Consider the following 11,500-nt stretch of genomic DNA (forward strand, 5'->3'; position numbering starts at 1 on the left):
CTTGCTAGCCTGTCACTAAGCACCCACACTATACTATACTGTTTTACCCCCTAAACCACCGCTCCCGGAGCCCCCCGCAACTGAATAAAGTTATTAACCCCTAAACCGCCGCTCCCGGACCCCGCCGCAACTCTTAAAAATATATGAACCCCGAAACCGCCGCTCCCGGACACCGCCGCAACTATAATAAATATATGAACCCCTAAACCGCCGCTCCCGGACCCCGCCACCACCTACATTATACTTATTAACCCCTAATCTGCCGCCCCCTATACCGCCACCACCTACATAAAGTTATTAACTCCTATCCTGCCAACCCGGACCCCGCCGCAAATAAATTAATTGTTTAACTCCTAAACCACCGCACCCGGAGCCCGCCGCCACCTACATTACATTTATTAACCCCTATCCTGCCCCCCTACACCAGCCGCTACCTACATTACATTTATTAACCCCTATCCTGCACCCCCTACACAACCGCCACCTACATTACATTGATTAACCCCTCTCCTGCCCCCCCTACACCGCCGCCACCTACATTACATTGATTAACCCCTAATCTACCCCCCTACACCGCCGCCACTATATTAAATGAATTAACCCCTAAACCTAAGTCTAACCCTAACACTAACACCCCCATAACTTAAATATTATTTAAATTAATCTAAATAAATATTCCTATCATTAAATAAATTATTCCTATTTAAAACTAAATACTTACCGATAAAATAAACCCTAAGATAGCTACAATATAATTAATAATTACATTATAGCTATTTTAGGGTTTATTTTTATTTTACAGGCAAGTTTGTATTTATTTTAACTAGGTACAATAGCTATTAAATAGTTATTAACTATTTAATAGCTACCTAGATAAAATAATTACAAAATTACCTGTAAAACAAAACCTAAGTTACAAATACACCTAACACTACACTGGCAATAAATTAATTAAATAAATTAACTACAATGATCTAAAATAAAATACAATTAAATAAACTAAACTATAGTACAAAAACAAACACTAAATTACAAAAAATAAAAATTTTTTACAAGAAGTTTAATCTAATTACACCTAATCTAAGCCCCCTAATAAAATAAGAAAGCCCCCCAAAATAAAAAAAATTCTCTACCCTAAACTAAATTACAAAAGTAACCAGCTCTTTTACCAGCCCTTAAAAGGGCTTTTTGCGGGGCATTGCCCCAAAGTAATCAGCTCTTTTACCTGTAAAACAAAAGCAATACAATACCCCCCAAACCCCTCTAAAACCCACCCAATCCCCCCTTAAATAAACCTAACACTGCCCCATTGAAGATCACCCTACCTTGAGCTGTCTTCACCCAACCGGGCCGAACTCTTCATCCGATGCGGGCACAAGTGGTCCTCCAGCCAGGCAGAAGTCTTCATCCGATCGGGGCAGAAGAGGTCCTCCATCCAGCAGAAATCTTCATCCAAGCGACATCTTCTATCTTCATCCTTCCGGCGATGAGCGGCTCCATCTTAAAGACCTCCGGCGCGGAACATCCAGCTCTACTGACAACTACCCGACGAATGACTGGTCCTTTAAATGACGTCATCCAAGATGGCGTCCCTCGAATTCCGATTGGCTGATAGGATTCTATCAGCCAATCGGAATTAAAGTAGGAAAAATCCGATTGGCTGATGTAATCAGCCAATCGGATTGAAGTTCAATCCGATTGGCTGATTACATCAGCCAATCAGATTTTTCCTACCTTAATTCCGATTGGCTGATAGAATCCTCTCAGCCAATCGAAATTCGAGGGACACCATCTTGGATGACGTTATTTAAAGGACCAGTCATTCATCGGGTAGTCGTCGGTAGAGTTGGATATTCCGTGCCGGAGGTCTTCAAGATGGAACCGCTCATCGCCGGAAGGATGAAGATAGAAGATGCCGCTTGGATGAAGATTTCTGCCCTATGGAGGACCTCTTCTGCCCCGATCGAATGAAGACTTCTGCCCGGCTGGAGGACCACTTGTGCCTGCATCGGATGAAGAGTTCGGCCCGGTTGGGTGAAGATGGCTCAAGGTAGGGTGATCTTCAATGGGGTAGTGTTAGGTTTATTTAAGGGGGATCGGGTGGGTTTTAGAGTAGGGGTATGTGGATGGTGGGTTGTAATGTTGGGGGGGGGGGTATTGTATTGCTTTTTTTTTTACAGGTAAAAGGGCTGATTACTTTGGGGCAATGCCCCGCAAAAAGCCCTTTTAAGGGCTGGTAAAAGAGCTAGTTACTTTTGTAATTTGGTTTAGCGTAGGGAATTTTATTATTTTGGGGGGCTTTTTTATTTTATTAGGGGGCTTAGATTAGGTGTAATTAGATTAAACTTCTTGTAATTTTTTTTTATTTTTTGTAATTTAGTGTTTGTTTTTTTGTAATATAGTTTAGTTTATTTAATTGTATTTTATTTTAGATCATTGTAGTTAATTTATTTAATTAATTTATTGCTAGTGTAGTGTTAGGTGTATTTGTAACTTAGGTTAGGTTTTGTTTTACAGGTAATTTTGTAATTATTTTATCTAGGTAGCTATTAAATAGTTAATAACTATTTAATAGCTATTGTACCTAGTTAAAATAAATACAAAGTTGCCTGTAAAATAAAAATAAATCCTAAAATAGCTACAATATAATTATTAGTTATATTGTAGCTATTTTAGGGTTTATTTTAAAGGTAAGTATTTAGTTTTAAATAGGAATAATTTAGTTAATTATTGTAATATGTATTTATATTTATGTAAATAATATTTAAGTTAAGGGGGTGTTAGTGTTAGACTTAGGTTTAGGGGTTAATAAGTTTAATATAGGTGGCGGCGGGGTTCGGGAGCGGCGGTTTAGGGGTTAAACATTTAATTTAGTTACGGCGGGGTCCGGGATGCGCAGGATAGGGCTTAATAACTTTAATATAGGTGGCGGCGGTATAGGGGGCGGCAGATTAGGGGTTAATATATTTATTATAGTTGCGGGGGGCTCCGGGAGCGGCGGTTTAGGGGGTAATAACTTTATTTAGGTGGCGGCGGTGTAGGGGGGGCAGATTAGGGGTGTTTAGACTCGGGGTACATGTTAGGGTGTTAGGTGCAGACATCTCCCATATAAATCAATCGGATATCGGGCAGCAGCGAACATGAGCTCTCGCTGCTGTCAGACTCCCATTGATTCCTATGGGATCCGCCGCCTCCAGGGCGGCGGATTGAAAAGCAGGTACGCTGGCCCGGAATAGTGGCGAGCATACCTGGTAGGTATTTGATAACTACCAAAAGTAGTCAGATTGTGCCGAACTTGCGTTCGGAACATCTGTAGTGACGTAAGAATCGATCTGTGTCGGATTGAGACCGGTGGATCGTAGCTTACGTCACTATGTTCTACTTTTGCCGGTCTCTAGCCTTTAATAACTAAGGCGAATCAGCCTCGCCACAAATACGCTGCGGAATTCCAGCGTATTTGCGGTTGACCGCGTGATAACTAGAGGCCAATACCTCCATTAACAGTACACTAATGTGTTCAAGCTTAAATCTGAACTTTACTTCTTCAATATCAGATGAAGCAATAATACTGTCTGAATCTGATATTTCACCCTCAGAGGCTACCGGCGTATCCTCCTCATCAGACTTATGAGGGAGAGCAACCTGCGTAGCAGTAGGTGGAACAGAAACCTTACTATCTGAGTGTCTAATTTTCCTCTTGCGTTTTCCCAGCATAATAGACAGAAGATAGCTGTGCAGCAAAATCTGCAGGCAAATAAACTCCTCCAGGAGGCTGAGAAGAACTGCAGGGCACTGTATGTGACGCCATAGAGGCTTGGGACGTTTGAGGAGAAAGCTGTGGCATTGCCTGAACTGCATCATCCTGAGAGACATTGGGCTCAATGTATCTTCAAATTGAAGTGTTCTAGCTAAGCATGCAGCACAGAGTTGCATAGGCAAAACAATTTGTGCCTCTAGGCATAACAAGCATTTGTCAAAAAACACAAAGTCTTGGTCCATGTTCATAATACTAAATAAAAAATAATACTAAATAAAAAATTCCCCATTGACAGAGGCAAAGAGAATGACTGGGGATTATGGGTAGGGGAGTGACACTTAAGAGCATTGCTGTGGTGCTCTTTGCCTCCACCTGCTGGCCAGGAGTGATATACCCACTAGTAATTGAATGACATCGTGGACTCTCCATATCTTAGCAAAGAAAATACATTTACCAGAAAAAAAGGTACTGCTTTCTTGACATTCAGGGTAAGTGTTCCATTGTCGTCTTTTATTATGCACTTGTTAATTATGTAATTCTAATGTAATGGTCCTTCCTCTTCATTCTCTCTACTTACCTCCTTCTTTCTCTCTCTTTGCTCTCCCTTCCCATTCTACTTTCGCTTCTCTCACACTTCCCTCCTACCTCTCACTCCCCCCTTCTCTCCTCTCCCTCCCTTCTTTCTCCTACTCTTCTTACCTCTCATTTCTCTTCCTCACTCCTTTCCTTTTGCTCTGCTCTCTCTCCTCCTTCCTCTTGTGTCTCTCTCCCTCTCCTCATTGCTCTGGTTTTTCACACTTCTTTCCCTCCCCTCCTTCCTGTCGCTTCTTTCACCTTCCCCATTCCTCTTTCTTCTCTCTCACTCCTCTCCTTCCCTCCTCCTCCCCTCCTTCCTCTCTCTTCTCTTTCCCTCCCCTCCTTCCTCTCTCATCTCTCTCCCTCCCCCCTTCCACTCTTCTCTTTCCTTCCTCAGTTTCCTTCCTTCCTCTCTCTTCTCTCTCACTTCTCTCCTTCCCTCTTCCTCCCATCGTTCCTCTCTCTTCTCTTTCCCTCCCATATTTCAACTTGCTTCTCTCCCTCTCTCCTTCCTCTCTCTTCTCTGTCCCTCCCCTCCTTCCTCTCTCTTCTCCCTCCCTCCCCTTCCTCCTGTCATTTCTTTCTCCCTCCCCTCTTCCACTTTTTGTTCTCCTTACTCATTTTCCTTCCTTCCTCTCTCTCTTCTCAATCTCTCCTCTCCTTCCCTTCTCCTCCCCTCCTTTCTCTCTCTTCTCTTTCCCTCCCCTCCTTCCACTCTCCTTCCTCACTTTCCTTCCTTCCTCTCTCTTCTCTCTCTCTCACTCCTCTCCTTCCCTCTTCCTCCCTTCCTTTGTCTCTCTTTACTTTCCCTCCCCTATTTCCACTTGCTTCTCTCTCTCTCCTCTCTCTCTCTTCTCTCTCCCTTCCCTCCTTCCTTTTGATTCTCTCTTTTCTTCCTCTACTTCACTTTACTTCTTGTAGAAACAAAAGATCCGGCAAACCTCAAGGCGTTTTAGAAAGAAAGTCTCTTTTATTGCAGGAAAAGGAACAGGCTTAAAACAAATATAAAACAAAAAAGTCACAGCAGGACTAGTAATGTTGTCTCACGCGTTTCGGCTTCCAACTAGCCTTACTCATAGACATAGTCACTCTCAACCATTCAGGGCTTAAATAGCCCTAAGCTGATTGAAAATCCCAGACCTGCTGTGATCATGAACATATTTAAAGGGACCACACCATGGTACATTGAGAGGCAAATACCCTTATGACACAAATACCAATACTGCATATTTACAGAAAGGAAAGGTAAACAAAGGATTATAAATTTGTGTAAAATACAGTGGTTACGTAAAAAGTGGTATCTTATCCATAAGCATAACTGTGTTAATTCTATACTTGGAATAAAGCTATATTAGGGTCACGTTGGAATCCTTACAATTACACTCTGGATATTTGGGGGTGTTTTTGAAAAACATTATATGAAATGCTACTAGTTCAAAATAAATCCAACCCTTCCTTCCTAAATATTCAAATATGTACTCAACTGTTAACCCTGTTAATTATACATACATATTATTTTACCTAAATATTTTAAAGTCCACCATATAAGTACCACCAATCTGCAAGTATGTGTGCACAACTTTATATAACTTTATATAACTTTATATATACATGTCTCAAAGCTATAATCAATGAATTGACCCTAAGCTAAAAGTAAGGAACATAATGTCTTTAGATTAAATATTCAAATCATCTTCTTCGCCAGAAGTTAATGACATCGTGATCTATATTCAGACCTCCTGGTCTGCGAGTTTTTAACTGGAAAATCCAGTAGGCTTCTCTAAGCAAAACTCTCTGTGCTCTGTCACCCCCCCTAAAAGAGGGTCTAATATACTCAATGATCTGCCATTTTAAACTGCTCACATCTTGATTGTGCACCTGTATAAAATGTTGTGTCAAGCCTGAGCATTCAATTGATAGTTCAATATTTCTTAGGTGCTCAAGTATACGTGTCCGTGCTTCTCTAGTCGAGCACCCAACGTATTGCTTGTCACATAAAGAGCATTCTACAAGATACACAATATGTGTGGTTCTACAGTTGGTCAGATCAAGAATATTATAAACTTTCTGAGTCATTTTGGACTGAAAGGTACGTGTAGTCTTTGCGTAGCTACATGCTATGCACTTGCTGTAGTGACATTTGTAATGACCTTTTACTTGAAGCCAACTACTTGTAGATGTTTTATCCATCTTTAACATACTCGGTGAGAGTATATTCCCTAAGGTGCAACCCCTTTTGGCAACAAATTTACATCCTTCTGAGGTATAGTTCCTCAAACTGTCTTCTGCCGACAGTATGGGAAGATGTTTATTTACTATTTCACAGATAGCCCCAACCTGAGGACTAAATGTGGTAACAAAAGTAGGTTTATCCTTATCAAACTTCACTTTACTTCCCCTCCTTTTTCTTGCTCTCCTTCCTCTTACTTATTTCTTTCGTTCTCCCTTCCTCTCTCTTCTCTCTTCCTCCCCTCCTTCCTCTCTCTTCTCTCTTCCTCCCCTCCTTCCTCTCTCTTCTCTGCTCCTCCCTCCCTCCTCTCTCTCTCTCTTCTCTCTTCCTCCCCTCCTTCCTCTCTATCTTCTCTCTCCACTTCTTTCTCCCTCTCCTATTACCTCTCATTTCTCTCCCTCACTCCTTCCCTTTTGCTCCTCTCTCTCTCTCTCTCTCTCTCTCTCTCCTCCTTCCTCTTGTGTATCTCTCCCTCTCCTCATTGCTCTTGCTTCTATCTCCCTTTTCTCACATCTCTCCCTCCTTTCCTCTCCACTTCAGTTTCCCTCCCCTATTTCCATTTGCTTCTCTCTCTCTCCTTTCTCTCTCTTCTCTGTCCCTCCCCTCCTTCCTCTCTCTTCTCTCTCCCTCCCCTCCTTCCTGTCACTTCTTTCTCCCTCCCCTCCTTCCACTTTTCTCTCTCCTTCCTTAATTTCCTTCCTTCCTCACTCTTCTCTCTCACTCCTCTCCTTCCCTCCTCCTCCCCTCCTTCCTCTCTGTTTCTTTCCCTCCCCTCCTTCCTCTCTCTTGTCTCTTCCTCCCCTCCTTCCTCTCTCTTCCTCCCCTCCTTCCTCTCTCTCTTCCTCCCCTCCTTCTTCTCTCTCGCTTCTTTCTCCCTATCCTCTTGCCTCTCATTTCTTTCCCTCACTCCTTTCCCTTTGCTCTGCTCTCTTCTCCTTCCTCTTGTGTCTCTCTCTCTCCCTCTCCTCATTGCTCTCATATCTCCTTTTTCTCACTTCTCTCCCTCCCCTCATTCCTCTTTCTTTCTTTCCCTCCTATCCTACCTGTCACTTCTTTCTCCTTCCCCTCCTTCTTCTCCCTTCTCTCTCACTCCTCTTCTTTCCTCCTCCTCCCCTCCTTCCTCTCTCTTCTCTCTCCCTCCCCTCCTTCCTGTCACTTCTTTCTCCCTCCCCTCCTTCCACTCTTCTCTCTCCTTCCTCACTTTCCTTCCTTCCTCTCTCTTTTCTCTTACTCCTCTCCTTCCCTTTCCTCCTCTCCTTCCTCTCTCTTTTCTTTACCTCCCCTATTTCCACTTTCTTCTCTCTCTCCTTCCTCTATCTTTTCTCCCCCTTCCTTCCTTTCTCTTGATTCTTTATTTTCTTCCTCTGCTTCACTTTCCCTCCCCTCCTTCCTCTCGCTCTTCTTCCTCCCCTCCCTCCTCTCTCTTCTCTCTTCCTCCCCTTCCTCCCCTCCTTCCTCCCTCTTGTATCTTTCTCCCATCCATCCTCTCTCTCTTCTCTCTTCCTCCCCTCCTTCTTCTTTCTCTATTCTCTCTTCCACCCTCCTTCCTCTCTCTTATCTCTTCCCCCCCCTTCCTCTCTCTCTTCTCTCTTCATCCCACTCTTCCTCTTTCTCTTCCTCCCATCCTTCCTCTGTCGCTTCTCTCTTCATCCCACTCTTCCTCTCTCTCTTCTCTCTTCCTCCCCTCCTTCCTCCCTCTTCTATCTTTCTCCCATCCATCCTCTCTCTCTTCTCTCTTCCTCCCCTCCTTCTTCTTTCTCTATTCTCTCTTCCACCCTCCTTCCTCTCTCTTATCTCTTCCTCCCACCCTTCCTCTCTCTCTTCCTCCACTCCTTCCACTCTCTCTTCTCTCTTCATCCCACTCTTCCTCTTTCTCTTCCTCCCATCCTTCCTCTGTCGCTTCTCTCTTCATCCCACTCTTCCTCTCTCTCTTCCCTCTTCCTCCCATCCTTCCTCTCTCTTCTTTCTTCCTCCCCTCCTTCCTCTTGCTTCTATCTTCTATTACCATGCCCTCCTTACTCTTGATTCCCTTTCCCTCCCCTCCTTCCTTTCACTTCCCTTTCTTTCCCCACCTCCCTCTCACTTTTCTCTCCCTCCCCTTTTTCCTCTGCTCCTTCTGCCCCTGTAATCAAGTGCTCCCCCTGACCAGGATTTGTGCTTTATCTGACCTTCATTTGACTCACTATCTCTGGTTCCTTCAGGGTATTATCTAAGGAAACAATCTCTGTACAAATCAATAAGACTACCTTCCTATTTTTTGTTTACTCTAACTCTGAATCAGTGAGCGTTTACCATCAGTTTTATTCAAATTGCACCAGATTTAGATATATGTGAGGGGCATTAATTGGTTCTCCAATCTCTTCCCATCTTGTTTCATATAGTTTCTGTCCCATTGCAGCTCTGTGCCTTGTGCCCCTTTTTATTAACTGATCACAAAAGCATAGAGATATAGAACCACTAGATTCTGCAGTCTGCACATAGCCAATGAATTCCCTTATAGTATGTCCTTACCACCTCTACTGGAAGTCTGCTCCATGCACCAACCAACCTGTCTGTAAAGAAGAACTTCTGCACATTACACATGAACCTGTTGCCCTCCTGCCTGAGAACATGACCTCTTGTTCTAGTTTGGTCTGTATGTGAAAAATGCTTTGTTTTTGTTATTTTTGTTTATCTTCAAGTTTACTTTGTGCCTTTTCCCTGTCAGTTATTCAGTGACTTACCTCTGTTCTGTCTTAATCAGCAGTTCTGTTCCCCTGACACCGGCTTGTCTGTCTCTCAGCTCCTGACAGATGTCACTGTCTCTGTACCTCTCAGGTGTCTGTCCGTAGTTCTGTTCCCCTGACACCGGCTTGTCTGTCTCTCAGCTCCTGACAGATGTCACTGTCTCTGTACCTCTCAGGTGTCTGTCCGTAGTTCTGTTCCCCTGACACCGGCTTGTCTGTCTCTCAGCTCCTGACAGATGTCACTGTCTCTGTACCTCTCAGGTGTCTGTCCGTAGTTCTGTTCCCCTGACACCGGCTTGTCTGTCTCTCAGCTCCTGACAGATGTCACTGTCTCTGTACCTCTCAGGTGTCTGTCCGTAGTTCTGTTCCCCTGACACCGGCTTGCCTGTCTCTCAGCTCCTGACAGATGTCACTGTCTCTGTACCTCTCAGGTGTCTGTCCGTAGTTCTGTTCCCCTGACACCGGCTTGTCTGTCTCTCAGCTCCTGACAGATGTCACTGTCTCTGTACCTCTCAGGTGTCTGTCCGTAGTTCTGTTCCCCTGACACCGGCTTGTCTGTCTCTCAGCTCCTGATAGATGTCACTGTCTCTGTGCCTCTCAGGTGTCTGTCAGTAGTTCTGATCCCCTGACACCGTCTTGTCTGTCTCTCAGCTCCTGACAGATGTCACTGTCTCTGTGCCTCTCAGGTGTCTGTCAGTAGTTCTGATCCCCTGACACCGGCTTGTCTGTCTCTCAGCTCCTGACAGATGTCACTGTGCCTCTCTGTACTCTCAGATATCGGTCTATTTATTATACACTGCTGCTTTTATTTAAATCTACTTTTGATGCTGTAAGTCTCCTACTTTGCTGTATGATGACACATTTGTGTCTAATCCAACCACAGTTCAATAGTGAGTGGGGCGGACAAAGAGGCAGGAGGGGGGGCAGGGATGTAGACTGTGAGTGGACAGGCTGGGGATTCCAGGAAATAATATGTACTTTATACTGTATTATTATTCTGCACTAGAGTCACAGTGAGCTGTGTTATACACAGTGGACTAGATTACAAGTGGCGCGGTAAATCTTTTTTAGGGAAAACTCTGCTAGAGTTAAGTATTTTGTGCATGTCAGGTTGCGCTCGTATTACAAGTTCCAAAAAAACGTATTTTGCGCTAACATTAACCTGAAGAGCGCAAATATCCTAACTTGAGTTTTCTCGTGCACGTGAAAGTAATCCCAGATAGAAATCTAACACCCTACATGCGCAAACTACATCGCATAGAAGTCAATAGAGAAAAAAAGTGAAAAAAACTTAACACCCTACCATAAGCCTCTAGCCTATTAACCCCTAAACTGCCATCCCCTCACATCTCAAAGTACCTAAATAAACTATTAGCCCCTAAACTGCCATCCCCTCACATCTCAAAGTACCTAAATAAACTATTAGCCCCTAAACCGCCATCCCCTCACATCTCAAAGTACCTAAATAAACTATTAACCCCTAAACTGCCATCCCCACATCTCAAAGTACCTAAATAAACTATTAACCCCTAAACTGCCATCCCCTCACATCTCAAAGTACCTAAATAAACTATTAGCCCCTAAACCGCCATCCCCACATCTCAAAGTACCTAAATAAACTATTAGCCCCTAAACCGCCATCCCCTCACATCTCAAAGTACCTAAATAAACTATTAGCCCCTAAACTGCCATCCCCTCACATCTCAAAGTACTTAAATAAACTATTAGCCCCTAAACCGCCATCCCCTCACATCTCAAAGTACCTAAATAAACTATTAGCCCCTAAACCGCCATCCCCTCACATCTCAAAGTACTTAAATAAACTATTAGCCCCTAAACCGCCATCCCCTCATATCTCAAAGTACTTAAATAAACTATTAGCCCCTAAACCGCCATCCCCTCACATCTCAAAGTACCTAAATAAACTATTAACCCCTAAACTGCCATCCACTCACATCTCAAAGTACCTAAATAAACTATTAGCCCCTAAACCGCCATCCCCTCACATCTCAAAGTACCTAAATAAACTATTAGCCCCTAAACTGCCACCCCCATATCTCAAAGTACCTAAATAAACTATTAGCCCCTAAACTGCCACCCCCATATCTCAAAGTACCTAAATAAACTATTAGCCCCTAAACTGCCATCCCCTCACATCTCAAAGTACCTAAATAAACTATTAACCCCTAAACTGCCACCCCCCACATCTCA

At 43.6% G+C, this 11,500-nt stretch overlaps 1 protein-coding gene across 1 annotated transcript in view; it reads right to left on the reverse strand.

The window, feature by feature from the left end:
• The window catches only part of TYMP (thymidine phosphorylase), a 470,962-nt gene extending 460,843 nt beyond the window's left edge, over positions 1 to 10,119 (reverse strand). The window contains exon 1 of the mRNA XM_053716294.1: positions 9,287 to 10,119. The gene's annotated coding sequence lies outside the window, so the exon portion shown is untranslated. The remainder of the gene's footprint in view (positions 1 to 9,286) is intronic.
• Between the last annotated feature and the right edge of the window lie 1,381 nt (positions 10,120 to 11,500).

The sequence above is a fragment of the Bombina bombina genome, chromosome 6, assembly GCF_027579735.1.
Source record: "Bombina bombina isolate aBomBom1 chromosome 6, aBomBom1.pri, whole genome shotgun sequence".
In the NCBI taxonomy this organism is placed as follows: Eukaryota; Metazoa; Chordata; class Amphibia; order Anura; family Bombinatoridae; genus Bombina; species Bombina bombina.